The sequence below is a fragment of the Notamacropus eugenii genome, chromosome 3 (assembly GCF_028372415.1).
Source record: "Notamacropus eugenii isolate mMacEug1 chromosome 3, mMacEug1.pri_v2, whole genome shotgun sequence".
NCBI classification, from domain to species: domain Eukaryota; kingdom Metazoa; phylum Chordata; class Mammalia; order Diprotodontia; family Macropodidae; genus Notamacropus; species Notamacropus eugenii.
The window spans coordinates 215325356-215347724 of NC_092874.1; the positions used below are offsets into that span (position 1 = coordinate 215325356).

A 22369-nucleotide genomic window follows, 5' to 3' on the forward strand; every position below is an offset into this window, starting at 1 on the left:
TTCTACAATATATTCTCTGGGCATATAATAAACCAATGATCAAATTATTTCTGTGTTGGTAAATATCATTGGTATCAGTACCTATCGAAGAATCCTTGAAAATGTCCATATCAGTAGGCTTAGCTGTTAATGTTACATGAGGGAGACATTTTCTCCCTTGTGGAGTCCTGGATTTTTTTCAGCTCCCTTCTCCATTAGAAGAATGACTTTCTTTTCAAACCTAAATCACCAAGTGCCCTGACCTGCAGGGCCAGTATGAGTGGGGGGATCGAGGAGAACGCCTACCTGAAGGGGATGGGTGAAAAGAGGAGTGAGACCAAAGGGGTGGTAAGCAAGGTCTGATTTTATTATCAGGGTTGCAAACTTATATAGCGAAAAGACAAAGAGATTCCAAGCAAATTCCGTGGTGGGCCAGCTCTATCTTAGGACATCGTACTTTGGCTATCTGTGTTTACATAACATCTACTGCTTCACCAGGTCCCGCATTGGTATGTTTGCATAGCCTCAGGCAGTCCCTTCTCTTATCTCTCCACGGGATCGTGGGGTGCGGTTTTTCTTCTCAGGCGGGACGAAAGCAAGCAGGTTAGAGGAGGTACAGGTGGGGGGCCTCAGTCCCCGACATGTCCCCCTTTTGACTAAAATTAAAACATGCGGGCGGACTGAAATTAAAATATGCGGGCGGGTGAGAGGCCTGTCTTAGGCTATGAGGCTGGTTTCCATATTCAGAGCGCTTTTTCGGCAGATGACCCTGTCTTAGGCTAAGCAAGGGGATCTACGTGGCCGAACAGCCACGGCCTTGCTCTACTCCCGTCATAGGGAACAACTGCAGCCGCGCCTATGATCCTGATATATGGGGCCTCAATATTCCCGTCATGGGCACTCTCACAGCTGCCGCTCCGTGTTTATTCCCTAAAGGCCTTCCACCACCGCATGCAACGGGACTCTGACTGCACAAGCTTGGAGAACTGAAGTCCGTCCTCCTCGTTGTCTGCAGGGTTCTCCAGAAGTGCCAGGCGATGATAATGGATATTGATAGGGCTTTTAAGAGAAGCCTCAATCTGCGTTTTAATGAAAGAGGTTAGTCTACTAAAAGCCCAGGGCCCAAAAGAAAGAAGTAGGAGGAGACCAATCAAGGGTCCAAGGAGAGGGAGGAGATATGGGAGGACTCCATTCAAGCCACTCCAGAGGGGATTTTCGAAAAGTTCTTTGCGTCATCTCCTGAAAAACAGGAAAAGAAAAACAGATGTGTCTCAGGGAGGTGTAGTCCCCTGGACGGTATTGTAAGCATCTGGCTTGTCCATCAACTTGATCAGCCTTTCAGGCAACCATCTAGCATTTTGGCACTTTGAATCATAAATACAAGCATGGCCTTTGCCCCAGATTAACACAGGATCAGGGCCCTGCCATTTGCCAAGAAGGGGATCTTTCCATTTTGCCTGAGCGTAGGTTTGGGCCGTAGAGGAATGCCAAAGGCGGTCTGCTGCACTCTTTGCCGCAGCGTCAAGGGTGAGAAAATTTAAAACAAAAAGGGCGTGATTGAGCAACGTTTTGGCATTGCCAGCTCTGGGATAAAGAACTTCCCCCCCTGACTGTAATTTCAGGACCATGTTTTTCAATGTTTGATGGGCCCTTTCCACAATTCCTTGCCCCTGAGGATTATAGGGTATGCCAGTTACATGCTTAATATGTAGTTGTGTACAAAAGGATCTGAAAGAAGAGCTAGTGTAGCCGGGGCCATTATCTGTCTTAAGAATTTTGGGCTGCGGGAGGACTGCCAAGGCACTAATGAGGTGATTAATGACATGCTTGGTGGCCTCTCCAGGTTGCAAGGTGGCAAAGATAAAACCACTGAAGGTATCAATGGACACATGAATATATTTAAGCCGACCAAAAGGGAGGTAATGAGTGACATCCATTTGCCAAAGCTCCCCGGGAATGAGACCTCGGGGATTGATGCCAGTATGAGGTTCAGGGAGAAGAGTCAGGCAGCCAGGGCACTGTTTCACGATCTGTCTGGCTTGTTCCCGGGTGATAGGGAACTTGAGACGAAGCGTATGGGCATTAAGGTGATGCAGCTTATGGGCTTGCGTGGCAGCAGCAACAGGAGAGGTAGACAGAGCAAGTAAAATGCGATGAGTTGCCTGATCAACCTGATCATTCCCTTCAGAAAGGGGACCGGGGAGGTCGGAGTGGGCACGAATATGTCCAATGAAAAAGGGGTGCTTGCGGGAGAGGATTAGAAGCTGAAGAGTGGCAAAAAGAGGAGACGCATTAGTGGAGGGACGAATATACGGGACAGTTTCCAATAGAGGGACCGAATGTGCAATGTAGGAGCTATCAGTATAAATATTGAGAGGACCCGGAACAGATTCAAAAACCTTGATGACCGCTGCAAGTTCCACCAGCTGCGCAGAGATGAAGGGTGTGTCAAAAGAGGTGGCCTTTCCATCAACACTCAAGGCTGCCTTCCCTGTGGCGGATCCATCAGTGAACGCCAAATGGGCGCCTCTGATGGGCTCCGCCTTGGTAATCCTTGGGAAGACAACAGGTGTTTTCTGAAAGAACTGGACAAGCTTGTCTGAGGGATAATGATTGTCTATAATCCCTGGGTAGGAAATGCAGTTAACTGCCCAATCGTCATCATTCTGAAGCAGCCATTGAATCTGTGAAGCGGTGTAGGGGCAGACAATATGATCTGGTTCCCGACCAAAAAGCCGAAGGGCTGCCTCTCGCCCTAGGCGCAGGAGGCCAGCCGTTAAATGCGGGTAGGAGGGGAGGATCTTTGTAGGTGTGGCTGGCATATGAATCCAAAACAACGGATGCTCCTGCCACAATAATCCAGTGGGGGAAAAAGCGGTAGAAAAAATTAAGAGCCAAAGAGGTTTTAGAGGAGCGTAATACCCAATATGTTGATCATGAATAGCTTGCTCAATTAAGGCAAGGGCCTTACGGGCCTCCGGCGTGAGAGAACGGGGTGAATTTGGGTCGGAGTCTCCTTTTAGAATATCAAACAAGGGTCTCAATTCCCCCGTAGTGAGCTTAAGATAAGGCCTAAGCCAATTCAATTCTCCCAGAAGCTTTTGGAAATCATTAAGGGAACAAAGGTGACTTACTCGCAAGCGAACCTTCTGGGAGAGAATGCGATTAGTTAAAAGTTCAAACCCCAAGAAGAGCTGCGGGGGGTAGGTTTGTATTTTATCGGGGGAAATTTTAAGGCCCCGATTTTCCAATGCCCTAATGAGCTCCTGTGATACCTGGGTCAATTCCTCATCATCTGAACCTGCAAGGAGGATATCGTCCATATAATGGATGATATAAAGCTTGGGATACTGCAAGCGAAAAGGGTCAATTGTTTGTGCTACATATTTTTGGCACAGCGTAGGGCTATTAGCCATGCCTTGTGGCAAGACTTTCCACTGAAAACGCGGGGAAGGGCCCACACAATTGGTAATAGGAACACTAAAAGCGAAGCGCTGGCAATCGGAGGGGTGGAGGGGAATGGAAAAGAAGCAATCCTTAAGGTCAATTGTAATCTTAGAGAAACCTTGTGGTATGGCTACAGGAGAGGGGAGCCCAGGTTGAAGGGCCCCCATAGGAACCATAGTTTTATTGACGGCCCGCAAATCATGTAAGAGCCGCCAGTTACCTGACCTTTTCTGGATAACAAAAATGGGCGTGTTCCACGGGGATGTGGACGGTTCTATGTGCCCTGCAGCTAATTGCTCCTGCACTAAAGCGAACGCTGCTTCCAGCTTTATCTTGGGTAAGGGCCACTGGTCTACCCAGACGGGTAGGTCATTTTTCCACGAGATCCTATCTGCCTGGAGTGCAGGAGGACCCGTGGCCCTCACGAAAAAATGGTTCTGATTATCTGGGCCTTCAAAGCCAAGGCCTGCTCGCCCTTTCCTCCCTTCAGCAACAATTGGGGACGGTTGTCCTTGCCCTCTTTTGCCTAGCCTTTTCCCTGGGAGAAATCCCTGGGAGACCATCTGACGGGTTACAACTGTATTTGGACTGCCCATAATTATCCCCATCTGAGAAAGAATATCCCTTCCCCATAAGTTGACAGGTAGGCCGGGGACCACAAAAGGCCGGACAGTCCCTTTATTTCCCTCCTTGTCTTGCCAGGGCAACCATTGGGAACTCTGTAGAGTATAATGGGACTGGCCTATGCCCTGTAAGTGCGTCATGGATGGTTGAAGGGGCCAAGAAGGCGGCCAGCTATCTTTTGAAATAACAGTTGAGTCAGCTCCGGAATCTAATATTCCTTCAAAAGATCTGCCTTGAATGGTAAGCATAAGCATGGGGCGGTCCTGGGAAATGGCCTGAACCCAATAGATGTCTGAGGACCCGGGCTTGGAGTGGCCTCTAACGGTGGTGAGGGCAGGGTATGGGGTTTGTAGGGGGAGCGGGAGAGCCTGTGCAAGGCGTTGCCCCTGATAGACAGTGAGGGGTCCCTGTAGGGTTGAAGCAAGTATCTGGATTTCCCCCATATAATCACCGTCAACAATGGAGGGGTGGATTAGAAGGCCATTAATAGTAGTGGAAGCACGACCAAGAATAAAAAAATAAAAATTGGGGGGCGGGGGGCCAAAGATGCCTGTAGAAATTATATGCACCCCACCTTCAGGGGTCAATATTGTGGTGGAGGCGGCACACAGGTCCACCCCTGCGCTTCCTGAAGTGGCTCTGTAGAGTTGGGTGTGGGCGGGCTGGTCCCCGAGGCCCGCGGGACGGGGATCGGCTGGGGGGCCCGGGGCTGGCCCCTCCGGCCGTTTCCCTGCAGGGGGTGGCCATTGACATCTGTCGCGGAGCGACAAGTGTTCGCCCAGTGCTTCCCTTTCCTGCATCTGGGGCAGAGGGTGGAAGGTTGAGAACCCCTATTTTGGGTTGGAGGAGGGGGGGTATCTGGCGAGCTGGGGCACTGCCGGGCAAAGTGACCGGGTTGCCCACAGCGGAAACACTCCTTCTGGGAGTCCCCCGGCTGGAGAGCCGCCCCGACAGCTAAATGTACAGCCTGGGATATTTTCGTAGTAAAAGGATCTATGTCTCTGCAGAGGCGGATCATCTCCTCTAGGGTTTTATCCCTCCATTTCCCGCGCAAGGCAGAGCGACAAGCAGTATTGGAGTTCTCATATGCCAGACGCCTCACAAGCTGATCCTTAGAGGCCTCCTGACCGAGGGTCCGCTCGGTGGCCTCCAGGAGCCTGCTAACGTATTCAGAAAAGTCCTCCTGAGTCCCTTGTATTATTTTATTAAGCGGGGCAAGAGGAGAACCAGGGGTTGGTAAAGCGCGCCAGGCGGCAAATGCCGCGTTGGCGGTTTGCGCCAAGAGACCTATGGGAAGGCGGCGTTGCTTGGCCTCACCTGCATATTTGCCTTGACCACTCAGCTTTTCATAGGTCCATTTTGAAGCGGGGGAGTTGGGGGACTTCCCATTGCTCTTTGCCGTGGATTGACAACGATCATAGAAGTCGGCTTTCCACGTCAAAAATTGTCCCCGTGAGAGAACAGCTCGAACCACGCGGAGCCACTCCGCCGGCAAAAGATACCCTCCACGGGACATGGCCTCAAGGGCGGAGAGGGTGAAAGGGGCATTGGGGCCATATGCCTTAACAGCGGCATTGAGATCTTTAAGCCCCTTGAAATGCAATTTTCGGTATTCCGGCCATTCCCGTTCCGCCTTCCTACTGCTCTGCCCTTCTTCTCCCTCCTCTTCCTCCTCCTCCTCCTCCTTATTCTTTTCCTCTTCCTCCTCCTCTCCCTCACTCGCGGAGGAGTCTGTAAGTTCACCCGCCCCAGGGGTTTGTGGGGGCCCAAGTCGGCGGGACCGAGTTATAACGGGGAACATCATGGGCTGCGCTTCTTTTGAGTTTTTAGTCTTAGCGCCAGTCCTGTTGGACGGGTCCTTGGTCGACTGAGGCTTACTGGGAGAAAGAATGACTGAGCTCTGGAGGGAGTGCTGCAGGGAACTCAACTCCGAGGAGAGCTGTACATATTGCTTTTGTAGGTCTAAGACTTCTCGGAGCTCCTTAACCTGGGTGGAAAGTTGGTGTCTAGCATTGGTAAGGACCGAGGGAGTGGGAACAGGGGGCAAAAGTACAGGGGCGCAGGTTTGGGATAAGTAAGGAGGAAGCAAATGTTGAAGAGCAGGCCAATCGGGATCATTATATCGGGCGGCCTCATCCTCAAGTTCCGCTTCATCCCCAGGATCTAACGTATCAGGGTCAGGATTCTTTAAGGGAGGGGTCTTGTGTTTAGTAATAATAGGGAAAGTTAGGGACTCGGTTGTAGGGCGGGGCCCTGTAGGGAGGGGAGGATAAATGGGCTTTGGTGGCTCTGGCGGAATATCAATGACCACGGACGGGGGCCTTGGGGGACTTTTGGCTATTGAAGGTAGTGATTTTACAGGAGCCGCCCGTGGTAAGGGGCGCTCTAGTGACTTAACAGAGGCGGCCCGTGACAAAGGGCGCAAGCAAAATTCTGCCACCGAAAGGAGCTGTCGCTCACCCGGATCTCTGGAGGCGGATTCCACTATGTCTCTAATGATTCCCCAATAGGAAAAGACAGAAGGGGGGACGGCCTCCGGGCCCTCAGTTTGCAATTTCTTATTAAGCTCTCTCCCAACCTTTTGCCACTTGCCCGGATGGATGTCCGGCCCATTAACAATAAACCAGGGACAGACCTCATCAACAAAAAGAAAGAAGTTCACTAAGTCCTTTTTCTTAACCTTAACTCCTCTATCCTTAAGGGCATGCTTAAGGTCATGGATAAAGACCTGTTCCTTGGAAAGGTTGGAACCCATGATTAGAATGAGGCGGACGAAACTCAACTTACCAAAACGCAGGGGCTCTTCATGAGCGATGAGAAGGAAGGGGTCGCGACGAATCGTCTCTCAATGTTGGTCCGCCTGGCAGAAGTCCGGACCTCGAGCCCCACGTCTGGGCGCCACTTGCCCTGACCTGCAGGGCCAGTATGAGTGGGGGGATCGAGGAGAACGCCTACCTGAAGGGGATGGGTGAAAAGAGGAGTGAGACCAAAGGGGTGGTAAGCAAGGTCTGATTTTATTATCAGGGTTGCAAACTTATATAGAGAAAAGACAAAGAGATTCCAAGCAAATTCCGTGGTGGGCCAGCTCTATCTTAGGACATCGTACTTTGGCTATCTGTGTTTACATAACATCTACTGCTTCACCAGGTCCCGCATTGGTATGTTTGCATAGCCTCAGGCAGTCCCTTCTCTTATCTCTCCACGGGATCGTGGGGTGCGGTTTTTCTTCTCAGGCGGGACGAAAGCAAGCAGGTTAGAGGAGGTACAGGTGGGGGGCCTCAGTCCCCGACAACCAAGTATTCCTTGCAGTCATCTAGCTTCCTTGAAGCATCTCTGAAGTCAGTCAGACCTCTACTGTAACCTTTGGGTTAGGCAATTTCTAGCCACATGAAGTTATTTTAATAGATATAATTAATAATAATAATAAAGTGTTTTCCCACCACAGTGAATCAAATGGATAAAGGTATCCATATACAGAAGACAGTTACCATATTTTCAAACCTTTTCCATAGCTTCTTCAACAAAGGAAAAAGGATGATGAATTTGTCCTGATCCTGTAGACTAGACTGTAGACTAGCAGACTAGATGGAAGAAAAGTCCCCTTTTTTAAACTTTCTAACTGGAATGTAGGTCTCATTGAGACTGAAAATTTTAAACTTATCTTTCATCCTTTTATTGGTTATGTACTCCAAAACAAGGTACATGCAAGATATATTCTAGACTTGTTTGACTTCAGGAACATAACTGCAACTGTTTTCTGTTTGATTTGTCTTCTAGCTTGATGTCTTTAAAATTACCTCTGTTTTGAGATTAAGTGAAGTCTGCTTATTGCTTGAGACACACACACAAAATTATACAATTACAGACACAAGAACATGTACCTTTTTTTAAAAAGCAATTAAAAATAGGATAAGGACTGGACTTGTGATTTAATTACATAAGGAACTGCTGAAGAAATTTCCTGTGATATATAGGTCAGCACTTTGTTGTCTTAGACTTGCTTAGAAAATTGAGAGACTAAGTGACTATGCTTTCTATCTATAAATTCCCCAGTCTGTGAAAAAAATAAAGAATAAAGTTAGGTAGTGTCAACCTTCAGTGTTTGGTCTAAAAAGAAACAAAAAATATTAACTCATATATGTGGTATTTATTCTCTATAAGTCAGCAGAAACATAATGTATGGGAGTCTCAGTGAAACTGAGACTCAAGGAAAAATTAGTTTAAGGAGATTATATATCCATAGAGTAAGGAAGTGTTCCCTTCTCCCTTCTGATTCAGGATACTTGTGTCAGCCAAAATTATAGTTTCCCCCAGGATGTCTGGTTTCCGTCAGCCATAAACAAGAAAATGTCATAAAATATGAGAATGTCCTAACAAGAGAGGACCATAACACAACAAGGTAAGAGAAATGCCATTAATCAAGATAGTGTACAGTTCAAGGTGCCTTCAAGAATGCTCCTAGTTAGCTTCATCGAGTCTGGTGATTTCTGACACAGCAAGAGAACCTTATGTTCACTCATAGAATGAGTACTATTACTCTCAGAATCCATTTAAACAATAAGAATATCTTTACAGTGAGTCTTAAGTAGTTTACATACATTTCTACACATTTTATAATTCCAGACTAAAGAGTAAAACAAGGCACTGTTAGTATGTTAACTCAGAAAAATGTCTTTTTCTGATTGGCTGGTCCAATCAGAGGGGTTTATGCAGGTCTCACATTCCCACCCTTTTGGTCAAAGGGGCACTGAAAGTACCACCTTGCAGACCAAGGAGGGTATGGGGAAAACCTCATTTTTACTCAGGGATTGAACTGGAAACAAACAGAAGGAGCAGGCAGAAAGGGAAGGCCAGGGTGGGGAAGTGAAGGTCATAATAGAAGAATAGTACAGCTAAAGTAAGTTTAAAACAAAAGCTAGAGCTACCAAAAGATATAGGCAAACAGCTTTGGGCATATAAGGGATCAAATGGGGAGGGAGCCCTTCTTCTTGTAGACCTAGTCTAGACTCTTGGGAAAGCAGTCTGCATCAGATGTCTTCTTCAGGCCTTTATGGAGCCAAAGGGTAAGGCCTCCAGTGGGTTCAGACATCTACTTGGAATAGTGGCCATCCTCAGATGATCCAGGATCCATACCCACAAGTTGGCAGCTATGGTAGTAGTCAGAAGGATCTAGTAGGGGCCCTTAGAAAACATATGGATTGACAATTGAGAGAAAACTCTTTGTATCAATCTTTGGATCAGTCTCTGATCAGCTTAATATATAGGTTCATGGCTAAAGGCACGTCAAGATGGTCCAATTTCCCAGCCACACAGGACTAGATTCAAACAGTACAATAAAGCTGTTCTCACAGTTCCCATAATTGCTCAATTATATTAAGTCAAGTATAGATCAAACTGCTCAGAGGACTTACAATGGACTAGTTTTGAGAAGGAAGATGTGCATGTCACCAAGGTAACCAAGAAAACTTAAACATAAATCATGCAAAATAATACAATAATTATTACCAATGTTAACTAACCTCAAGTCTCCTTGTACCTGAGTAACCCATTCTCAATATCTATTTAATGAGCAGTTTTTGACTCCCAGATGTCTCGTGTAATTATCTGATTCCTAGATATCTTTTCTTGAATAATGGGCTTTATTCTCAGGACAATTCTAAAGGGGTTCTGCTTCTCTGGGTCTGAATTTAGAAGTTCCTAGATAATTCTGAATTAGTATAATTTAGTTCAACTACTTACATTTAGTTTTCCAATTTTGAAACTTTAGAAAATTTCAGTTTATATATGATTTGTTTTTTCTCTCCTTACCTAAATCTTGTACCTGATATAAGAATCTTTCTTTTTGGAGGAGGAGGGAAGGCAAGGCAATTGGGGTTAAGTGAACTGCCCAAGGCCACACAGTTAGTAAGTGTCAAGTGTTGGAGGCCAGATTTGAACTCAGATCCTCCTGATTCCAGGACTGGTGCTCTATTCACTGTACCACCTCGCTGCCCCAAGAATCTTTTTTAAAATTTTTTTTGAGAGTTCAATCATAAAATGAGCTCTTCTGCCTTTTAAAATTATCAGACAGATATTGATAATGGTGGAATAATGAGGAAATACAATCATGAGGAAATATATCCATGTACTTTACAAAAGTTCATACATTTCCTTACAAAATTATGTGTAAAATCCAAATTTAAGAACTTATTACTAAACCATGTTCAAAGCCTGAATTTTCACGAGAGAGATAAATTTTGGAAGCTAATCATATAAATCTGTATATATATATATATATATATATATATATATATATATATATATATATATATATAGTTCTTAGAGTCTAATTCTGTTGCTTTTCTCAAAATTTATTATTCCATTTAATTAGAAAATGAACACATTACATCTTTATCTTATTACTCTGTCTAGTCATCTCCCTCTTAGGAGGATATCATTCCTATATTATTATTTGGTCACAAATATAGGTTAAAATTGTAAGATATTCATATTTGCATCCTATTATAATAGCACAGAGATGTTCCAGTAACAATCTATTATGTGATAGATTTAGTATTGTCTTACAGAACTTCTTGACTAGAGAAATTTGCTATACAAGAAGAATAGGGACATAACTATACAGTAAGGAAATAATTCTTCTCTAACTTCATGTTAATTCCAAGCAAAAGTTATGTAGATGGTCAATTACACTGAGTCAGTCAGGTGGGATATTTTTCATCCCATGTGTAATATGGGGGAACCTAAGTCAGGAGAATCCTACCTCAGCCCATGCAAATAGTCATTCTCCTGGCCTTTCCCATGAGAATACTCCATTCATAGCTGTAAAGTCCCATAGAGTTGCTGGCATCATGGATCATTGGCTCAATAGCATTGAAATATAGTGTACCTGGAATCAAACTCAGAATAATATCAGTTGAAAAATTCCATAAAGTCTTAAATAGCAAGTTCCAATCATCAGAGCTTCAGGTGGATTCAGCTCTCAAGTATCACATATCCTAGATAATAAATATTGACTATAATCTCACATTAGAAACAGCAAGAGATTAATCACAGAAAAATACTATTGCTCTCAGAATCCCCTTAAACAATGGGAACATCTTTAAGGTGAATCTTAAGTAGTTTTGCATACATCTCTATACATGTTGTAATTCCATATTAAATAAACATAAGTAAAATCAGATTTCCCATTAAGATAACGCAAGATAGATCATAAGGTAGGACTCTTCACTAATGTAACTGTCTGTACTGAAATCCCGTTCCTTAAAACAAAAACAAAAGAGGTCCCTGACTTTAATCTCACAATTTAACAGATTTGAGTCTTTGTTCTTCACAAGCTTGTTTATCTTTCTCTCATTATACTAATCATCCTGAAAGAATGAGATACTTCAGAAATTGAATTTTATTGTTGCGTATTTGTCCTTCATTTTCAAAGAGGACAATGACGTAAGGAAAATGATGATAACATGACTTGCAGCTGACTTTGATTTGAGCGAGGGAGGGCTGTGCAAGGTCACCTGATGTCATGGTCTTCTTTGAAAACAAAGGACAAAAACAACCTGTGAGTAGTCCAAGCTGCCTGAATGTGGACTCAGCCAGTTGGTTAACTCAGCTTATCCTCTCCTTTTCCTTTTTCTCTCCAAAGGAAGGTAAATTTTGATGACTGTAGGCTCCCCAGTTAACTTGGGGTTTACTGACTAGATTCTTGACTTCCTGTCTCTCTATTTCTTTTTTCTCTTTTCTTTCTTTCCTTCTTTCCTTCTTTTTTTCTTCCTTCCTTCCTTCCTTCCTTCCTTCCTTCCTTCCTTCCTTCCTTCCTTCCTTCCTTCCTTCCTTCCTTCCTTTCTTTCTTTCTTCTCTCTCTCTCTCTCCTCACCCATTTCACTCTCAAACTCATAGATTGGACTACAATAGGTCCCTGCCCAAGCTCCACTTAATGGCTGTATTTTGGGCCTTCCTTCCTCACAGTGAATGTTAAATGTTTCTCTTTTGACTAGCAACCCTGAGGGTTTCTCCTTCCAGTTTGATTTTTTTTCTTTCTTCTAATTAAAAGGGCCATCCCTTGACTGACTTTTTAAAGAAGCCTGTTTGCTGAATGCATGTTACCTCACTCAAAGAAAGAAACTGAAAAGGCCTTAGCCTAAAAGGCCAGCATCTCCCATTGCATCCTGAGCCATCTCCAGTTGTCCTGACAAATATCAGGTTATAAGATTCAGATGGAATCTTATAAATATGATAAGTTCAAACACTAATTTATCTCTTGTTTAGGCCATGGAATGATGACAAATTCCCATCAAAACAGCAAGATCTCTCCTACTTCTAGCTCATTACAATAATTTATTATTAGTGATAAATCAGCTTACAAATGAAAATTTAGTGCACCTTTCAAAAACCACACAAAAGATTTTATTTACAAAACATTTCTTTCTAAAAGTATTTCCCTTAAAATCAGCTTAAAATTTATGCTAATGGGAAAAGGAATAATCACTAAACTTTCAAGAAATAAATTTGCTCTCTTCTCAATTTCAAAGCAAAAATAAATCTTTAAAATTGGAATTTATCAACACTAAGTTGGTATAAAAGGTTTTTAAGTAACATAAATCCCCAAAGTACTGTAACAAACTAAATTTCTAGTTACTACAAAACTCAATTAAATCAGCCTTATCACAAAAACTAGTTTTACCAAATCTTTAAAAATTTACTCAGTATCTTTTCTTCCCTTTGTCTTTAAATATATCACTAGAAATTAAGAAAATAATAGCATTCTGGAATCTCACCATGAATATACTAGTTCAGAAACCTCCAAATCAACATATACATATGCACACATTTATTCATATACATATATGTATATGTGTGTATGTATATATGTGTGTGTATATCTCCTTAGATGAAACAGGTTTAAAAATCACACCCTTATTTTGCGAAAGGACTCATATTTACTCAGAAGGAATTCCACAACAGAGAGCTACTGTACAGCATTGATAAGAATTCTAGGTGTAATTTCTTCTTAAATATAGACAAAAATTGGGAGTTTATAATTTTCTTAAATTACAATACTTTAAAATGTTATAGTACATTATCAACAGGGCTGATAAAATGGCCTAACAGCTTCCTGATCCATTCATTCTCCTCTCCATTTTTTCTAGATAGTACAATTCTTAATCTAACATCTAGATTATAAGAGGAATTGCTTTTCTAACAATACAAATGATTCAATTGTTTACCAAATTACAAAATATAATAAAATTTAGAAATATAATGATACTCTAAACAATAATATGTATTTAAAACTTGAAACAAACCCATCATCAATTTAGGTGAATGCAATATCAAATTATCTTACATAGAAAATCATTCATCTCATCATTCACATCTTTAAACCACCTTATATAATTTTATAATAGCCAAGATTTTAAGTGAAAATTTGCTATTATAATAAATGTTATTATCATTATTGTTACCTGTTTATAATTAAATATACCTCATTAAATATTTAAAGTTTTCAAATTATCTAATTTTTTTATCATATCCTTTTAAAAACCATATGTGAAAAAATCTAGATTAAAAATTACCTTGTCTCACACCGTTTCTATGTTACAATGGTCTCTCAAATTTTATATTATAAATGAATTTAGAAATACAATATAATTTTGAAATACAATAATAAACCAAACAATAAACTTCAGATGACATCAATTGCATTTCCAAATTATCACATAGGCTCAGATGCAATCCAGCTCAGACTCTGTCTAGCTAAGATTCTATCTGGTCTGCTTATGAATACAAGCATTACAAATGCTTAGGCTCCTTACGAGCCAACCCAATTTGGCGAATCTTTAATAAACTTTGTTTTCTTTGGCTTTAAGAAGGCTTGAGTCAAATTCACTTGAGCATGACCCAGACTGTTGGTATTTTGGGGTCCCCAGGACCCCTAAAACTCATCATTTATGGTTCCTTGACTGCAAAAAGCTGCTAATCTCAAGTTCTTCTGCTAAAACTGGAAGGTAAGTAAGCCTCCCCCTTTCCCTATCCCCTTCTCATTCTCCAAGCACCTTGGAAGCAGATTTTTGGACCTGGCTTCACGTCCCAGTATCTGAACTTCCTGGGCACGAGGGAGTTATAGACCCAGGTTGTCGGTCCAGTAGCTGTGTTTGAGGCAGCGGACCTGGGCATACCTTCCAAAGCACAATTCTCTGAACTTCCTGGGTGCTAGGAGGTTAGAGAAACGTCAGTTAAGTGGGTGCCCAATTCTCTGGATTTCCTGGACACAAGAAAATCGGGGAAAACTCACTTATTTTTGTCCTCTTATTTTTTTTTCTCAAGCCTTACTCCCATGTCCTCCTTTAAGGAGAGGGGGGACTTCCAGCCCCACCCCAAGTAATGGGTCAAGCTTCATCAATTCCAAAGAATTTGCTTTTGGGCTGTCTCTTACAAAATTTGAAAAAAAATTAGTTTCTCTAAAGAACTTAAAAAGAAAAAGTTGGTGTTCTTTTGCAATACACTTTGGCTTCAGTATCACCTGAAGGACTACGAGGTGTGGCCCATGTTTGGGACCTTACAATGTAATATTCTTGTGCAGTTAGAATTATATTGTCTTCAAAAGAAGAAATGGATAGAAATACTTTACATAAAGGCCTTCGTCAAACTCTCTCAGGACTCCATTCTCAGAAAAGACTGTAAGATGTTTGTAGCTAGAGCCGCCCCACAAAAGGACAATGGAAGTGAATTGGATGTTAGGGTCTCAGCCTCACCTCCTCCCCTATCTATGTTCCCAACCTTCCACTCAGTTCCCAGCCACAGGTCTTGCTGAGGTGCCTCCCTCTGTAGCCCCTCTCGCTGGGGCAACATTCACTGAGGCCTCAGGCCCCACTCCCACAGCAGTCTCTAGGGTATCTCCCCCTTTAACCCTTTCACCTCCTCAGGTGCCAGCTGATCTTTCTCCTTGCCAGCCAGATGCCTTGACCTTGAAGTCCAAACCAGTTGAGTCAGCATTCCCCAGTCCCTCCCTCATGAAAAATGAGACTTCTCATCTCTCTAACCAAGCCCCTGCCCCCACAGCCCCTTCAAGGTTTTTTCCCTTGAGGAAAGTGCATGCTCTGTATCTCATTCAGGTTAAAGAGAAATACTAAGAAGACCCCACTAGGTTTACTGAGGGTTTTAGGGATGTATTGCTACAATCTGAACTTTCTTGGAAGGATCTGCATATTCTTTTCTCTGTCTATTGTACTGTTGAGGAGAAAGGGAGAATTTGGGAACATACCCAAAAGTTTGAGGATCGTATGGCTAGCAATGATCCCATAAAATACCCCCAGGAGCAACTGCTGTTCCCACTAGTGACCCAGGATGGGATTATTGAAAGAGTGAGGATAGAGGAAAGAGAGACCTTATGGTAACTGGCATGTTAGAAGGCCTAAAAACTGTATTTCAAAAACAAGTAAATTTTCAAAAAATTAGGGAAATTACTCAGGGAGAAAAGGAAATCCCTGCCCTTTCTCAAAACTGGCTGGTAGAAGCTATTAAAAAGCATACCAATTTGGATCCTGACTCCATAGAAGGGACAGCAATCCTTAGCGTATATTTTATTAATTAGTCTGCCCCAGATATTAGGAGGAAACTGCAGAAACTGGCAATGGGACCCCAAACACCTCAGTTCCAATTACTGGAGACAGCCTTTGGAGTCTTTAACAACAGAGGCCTTGTTGCAGCAGAGGAAAGAGAATGAAGGAGAAGGGCCAGGGCCAGGGAGCATGCTCAATTCTTGACTGTTGCCTTGGCCAGGAAAACACCCAGGGAACATCCCTCCAGGGTGCCCCCTTGGAGAAAGGATGGCTACTTGGGCAGCCAGGAAACGTGCTTTCATTGCCACAAGAAGGGTCACTGGTCCAAGGAGTGCCCCTCCAGGGTGCCCCCCCAGAGGGAGCCCCAGGAACTGACATCTGTGGAACCGTGCCCATGTGACCAGGAGGGACATTGGAGGAAAGATTGTCCCTCAGGTTGGAAAAGCGGTGGAGCTGACCCCAGTACCCTGTCCTTCAGTCTTCTCAAGACTTGGAACAACAGGAAAGCTTGAGGTGCTGGCAGTGCTCCCACGTTCTCCACCTCTCTTGCCAAGCCCTGGGGGAAAACGAAGGTTGAAGGTAAGGTTACCCACTTTAACATGGCTAAAGTCTCTGCTTTAACCAGTTACTCTAGCCCTACCTGATGACGTTCAGACTCTGAGAGCTTCCTTGGGCTCCCCTGGAATTTCCTCACTTGACCTGGCTTTTCATACTCAAATTGATCTCTTCCTGTATCTCCTCACAGAATCTGGCCTTTCATACATAAATCTGTGATCATTGTCTGTTATCCCTTGATTGCCCTACCTGTTTCCCACCCAAAACTGTCCATTGTCTGATATCCTGATGGCCTCCAGCTGTTTCCAGCCTTTGACCCTCCTTGGACTTCTCCTCAGGACCCTTCCTAGGCCCCTCCTCCCATCACCCTGGACTACCAGACACCCCCCCCCCCCCCCCCCCCAGATCTCTCCAATACTCGTCTGTATTTAAATTCCATCTTGCCTCCATGAAGTCACTCAGATGCAATCCAGCTCAGACTCTGTCTAGCTGGGATTGTGTCTGACCCACTTGTGAATACAAGCGTTACAAAAGCTTAGGCTCCTTAAGAGGCAACCCAATTAGGCGAATCCTTAATAAACTTTTGGTTTCTTTGGCTTTAAGGAGGCTTGAGTCGAATTCGTTCGAGCATGACCCGGACCGTAGGTATTTTGGGGTCCCCATCACCCCTCAACCTCATCATACCCTCCCCTTGACCCCTCAGGTCATAGGCATTGAAGGGGAAACTTAAGGAATGTCTCCAGACATACCTCCTCCCCAGTCTACTTGAGGATCTGTTGTTTAAACACTCCTTCCTTATGCCCTCCTCTGACCCTGCCCCGTTGCTAGAAAGGGACCTGATGGTGAAATTGGGGAGCCCATTTACTCTAGTTAAACCTCCCATCTGCCTTTTGCCTCTATTCACTAGATCTTCCCAATTTGCTTGAGAGTGTGGGAGATAATCAGGCCAAATATTTGGGATACTGGAATTCCAAGGAGAACTACTTCTGCCACCCCAGCCATTGCTAGTGTCCCAGACCCTAAAGTGCTCCCCCATCTCAGCCAGTATCTGATTAAGCCTGAGACCTGGGAAGGACTACAACCTTTAATTGAAAAATTCCTTAAGTATAAAATCCTTGTCCCTTGTTCATCTCCATGCAACACTGCAATCCTTCCCAGAAAAAAAGGACTAATGGAGAATACTCACAATTTATTTTTGCTTTTGGATGTACTTTTCCTGGGGAATTAAGTCCGTATCAGCTAACATGGACAGACAGTCTTGCCCCAAACCTTTCGAGATAACCCTCATTTATTTGGCCAGGCTTTGGGAAGGGATTTAAGGCGTCTGAAACTACCAGGTAGTAGCTTAATTCAGTATGTGCAAGATATTCTTATTTGTAGCCCCACCCAGGCGGGTTCTTTGGCTGCTGCCACAGAAGCCCTTAATTTCTTATGCATTCGAGGCTATAGGGTATCTTGGAACAAAGTCCAGATAACATGCCAGTCCATAAAGTATCTGGGCCATGAACTCCTGCCCACCTCTCTCTCCTTAACCTCTGAGAGAAAAAGGACAATCCTGTCTATCCCTGTTCCAGTCACAGAAACAAGTTCGAATGTTTTTAGGCATGACTGGATTTTGTAGACTCTGGATTCCTAATTTTGTTTTTATTGCTAAATCCCTTTATGACCCTACTCAGGGCACTGACTCAGACCAGGCTAAAGTTTTTGAGACTCTGAAAACTAATTTGACCACCACCCCAGCACTAGCCCTACCCAATCTGGGAAAACTTTTCACTCTGTATGTTGATGAAAGGAGAGAGTCTTAACCCATACCTTAGGGGCCCCAGGCCAGTTGATGTTTTTATTTACTCAAAATATGCTTTCCTTGTTCTACGTGCCCATGGAGAAATCTGGAAAGAAAGGCGATATCTGACAGCAAAAAACTCCCCTATCAAACATGTCCTTCTATGTTTTGGCCTTGCCATAGTCATCTTTGATTCTGTCCAGAGAAATTATCTTTTATGCCAGGGAAATTGTCTTTTCTTTATACTTCTTTTGTGTCTGTTTGGTGTGTGTTTGCCTAACCTCCTTGCCAGGTTTGTCTTTTCCAGAGTGCAAGCCATCAACTCCAGATGACAGCCCAGGCTGTATACCAACCTCCGTCTGAATCCAAGGTCTTCAGCCCACTGGACCTGGCACCGCCCAGGTTCTGAAGTCTGATCCTTTGAACAGGACCCATTAAAGCAGGGACAGCTCTATATCCCTTGCCAGCGGGAAGCAGTTTCAGAAGCTGAGAACTTCGCCCTTTACCCCAAAGAATTTGGGTTCAATCTGTTTGAGGGGGGAATGATTGGGTTCAGACTCTGGGAATTTCCTTGAATTGTCTGGCTTTTCATACTCAAATTGAGCTCTCCCAGTATCTACCCACAGAACCTAGCTTTTCATACTTAAATTGAATTATCCTTGCATCTCCCCACAAAACCTGGCCTTTCAAACTCAAATCTGTGTCCATTATCTGGCCCACCTGCTTCCCACCCAGATGCTCCATTGTCTGTTACCTCCTGATTGCCTCCAGTTGTCTCCAACTCTCCAGAATTCCCTCTTTGGACTTCTCCTCAAGACCCTCCCTAAACCTCTCACATCACCCTGGACTACCAGACCACCCCCCCAAATCCCTCCTATACTCTTTTCTGTATTTAGTTCCATCTTGCCTCCATGAAGGTGCTCAGATGCAATCCAGCTCAGACTCTGTCTAGCTGAGATTCTATCTGGCCCGCTTGTGAATACAAGCATTACAAATGCTTAGGCTCCTTAAGAGGCAACCTAAGATGGCGAATCTTTAATAAACTTTGTTTTCTTTGGCTTTAAAAAAAACAAAACAAAACCCAACAAATTATCACATAAAGAAATCATGAATCTTATTACCTTTGGCATTTTAAAACCATTTTAAAGTTATCAGGTGTGAACAATTATATTAAAGAAATAATAATAACGTCATACTTAGCATATGCCAGTCACTGTGTTAAACACTTTACAATCATTATATCATTTTGATCTCACAATAACAACCATTATCATTTTTCCTTTCGGAATCAGGAAACTAGCACAGAGATAAAATAATTTACCATGAATTACATAGCTGATACATTTCTGCAACTGAAACAGAGAAGACTGGCCTTACCAAGGGCAGAGTCTGCATGGCTACTACACCTCATACTGCCTTGCAAGGCGCTGCCAGGGACACCTGGACTCTCCCAATTAGCAGCTGGGCTTTGCAGTGAGGGGAGTAAGGGGAGTACAGCAGAGAGCACTGCCTAGGGGTTGGAGTTACTGGTGCCAACACCTTCCCATTGGTGGTAATTCCTGGTGGTAGGGCTCAGGGAATACTGACCATGGAACCTGACCCTTTTCCCTCCCCCCAACTGCAGGTGCTGCTGGGGCCGGGGCCACTTGCAGCTGCTGGGGCAGGGTGGACAGGATGACTACACCTGGGTGATACTCCCAACTTGCCTAGAGGGGAAGGCTGCAGGAAGCCCAGTGACACAGGGCCACTGGGGCCCCTGCCAGTAGCTACTGTCCTCCATCTTCCCCACCAGGTGGAGAAGAGTGTTTCTAGTCCTACAATTCTTCACCATTCTCTTTTCTTAATCTGATTGGAGATATGAGGGGTTAACAGGGAGACATGAGTTGTTAGCAGTCCCCATATTGAAATACACTCTTGACTCTGGTGAGAGGGAGTGGGGAATGCTGAATGATTGGGATTGTGAGGAGGTATTTCAGAACCTAATCTCCCACAGAAAGCTACAGGTAGGAGTTAGAACTGTTAATAAATCTTTCCCAGTGTTCTAACTGCAGATCTTAGAAGTTTTTCTGGTTGGCTTCATTTTAAGTCTTCCAAGGTAATAGAATCTAGTTCATAGAACAAACATGATACAGACACAGAGACAGACACAGACACAGACAAATACACAAGTCTAATTTTTGCTAATCTTTGAATGACAGAAGAGGGGAAGTCCAAAAAGCTCAGAGAGATTTGTTAGAAACCCCACTACCAAAAAGCTATCATCACTTTGAAGAAAGGGCAGGAGAAGGAATTTGCAAAGATCCAGGATTGGCCCCTGTATCCATCAAGGTGGAGATGGGGTGACCCTGTATTACCATGGATACTTCTAGTTGAGAGAGGGGCAAAGAGGGGAAGATAGTGACTGGATCCTGCAAATTTTCCTCAGGCATGAAAGCCTATGTGGCTCAGCACCTGATGTGTTACAGTTGTGAATTACCAGGGTTCAAAGGAGATTGATACTTCAGACATTTACAATTTAAAATGAGTCTGAGAAACCGAACTGCAAAAACAATAACAAAAAACCCCATCTTGCTTGCACTTACACAGGCTGATGATGGAATTCTAATAAAGCTGCCCCCAAATCCCACATTCTAACTTCCTTATGTACCCCACTGAATAGCAGGCACATCCTGACTTAATCACACAATCTGGTTTTAACCACACCTCAGGCCCCCAGACTCAATACAGCTATTGCCTCTAGCTAGCCACTGCCCCCAGATCCACTTCACATATTTGAACAGGTGTGTCCTTGTACTCAACCACAATTTCATCATCCATTTAGCTCAAGACAGAATCACAATGCCTAACTATTCATCTTGACCAGACAGAACCACAATGGCTAGCCAATCAGAAAGCAGCATGACCAGGATGTATGATCACCAACCTATAGAGAGGACTCCTCTCTTATTACCTAATCCCTTAACAAATCCTTCTTTCCTTTTAAATATTCATAATTTCCGTTACATAACTGCATCTTTACCCTATAAAAATCCATCTTGCCTTCTCTGAAGTTTCTGATTCCTCTTGGAACCTAGCCTGTTTCTGAGGGAAGTCAATTCTTAATAAATGCCTGAACTCTTTAAGATGGTGCCACCACTACACACCATGAAATCACAACATTGTCTCTCCTCTTTGCACTTCGTATTTTTTTTTATTTAACTCCCCCTACCTGCTCTCACTTGCTGCCTTCAATCATTTACTCTGCCCTTGAAAATGTTCATTCTTTTACCGGACTCTCCCCTGTTTGTTCTTCTCTGCCTAGCCTGCTGGCCTTCTTCCCAGGGTTGGCCTGACACTGAATCTTTTGAAGAAAGTGAATTATGGGCAAAGAATTCCCGGGTCTAGATAGGTGAGGCTGTGGGACATGGAGTCATTTTCAGATTTTTGGGTTTGCCACCCACACTCCCATAAGAGACCTAAAAGAGAGCCAACTGCAATACTTACACAACCCCCTTTCCTTTAAGCCACACAACATATACCTGAGGTTACCCCTTTTGTTTTGATGACTTCCATTAAAGCTTTGGCTATGCCTACTTCTCCCTGTTTCTCATTAGGTCAAGAGTTCTCTAGTGAGATTGCCAAGATTATAGATATGACCTTTATAGTAAACAATATAGTGAAAACACCTAATGGTCTTTTTCTTTGTGTATGACACTTGACCCTGATGAACAACCCTAACCTTACTCATGCAGTTTCTATCAAATGTTCTGCTCCAACTTGTTGCATCTACAGAATCCCTAACACACCTTGTAGGTTCCCTTTAATCCCCACCTACCTAATCTAGCTCCCCTCCTCAGTAACCTCCAGGCATTCAAGTGGCTAGGGACCTTGCCAGGATATGATAAGACTCATCCCTATGGTAAGGCAATCTGAGCTGCTCTTAGCAACTCTCTGTCTGTGCCCTCCAGGGTTGCACTTTCCTCTGTGCCATGAAAAAAAACCCCCCAAAGAATACACCTGGTTCTACTTTCCTTCTTTCCCAGTGCCTAACATTATACACATTATGGAGAGTGTACTCTAGGATATCTTCATCTTGACATCACCATTTTCAATGCTTCTAAACCCTACCGTGTCAAGTGATAGCTTTTTGAAAATATTCCATGTTTTCTTGAAGGCCTTGCAGTTTTCTTTGCTCCTATAACTGGTTACTTAGATCATGAGGTGGTACTTGTCAATATTACCCAGACATTCAGGAACTTGGTCACAGAAACCTCTCAGTCACTCTTGGAACTGTAGGAATCTCTTTATTCTCTAGCCAATGTGGTCCTGGACAATCAAATGACTCTGGATCATATCTTAGCCTCTGATGGAGGAGTCTGTGTTGTTGCCAATACGTCTTGCTATATATGTACATCAATAATTCACATAAGGTTGAGCTTAGGGT

At 43.7% G+C, this 22369-nt stretch overlaps 1 long non-coding RNA gene across 1 annotated transcript; it reads right to left on the bottom strand.

Moving 5' to 3' along the window:
* Positions 1 to 325: 325 nt before the first annotated feature.
* LOC140533943 (uncharacterized) lies at positions 326 to 9695 on the bottom strand. The gene is made up of 2 exons (XR_011977116.1): positions 6838 to 9695; positions 326 to 1218 (listed from the first exon to the last, which is right to left on the bottom strand). It is a non-coding gene; the product is annotated as an uncharacterized lncRNA (long non-coding RNA).
* Positions 9696 to 22369: the final 12674 nt, after the last annotated feature.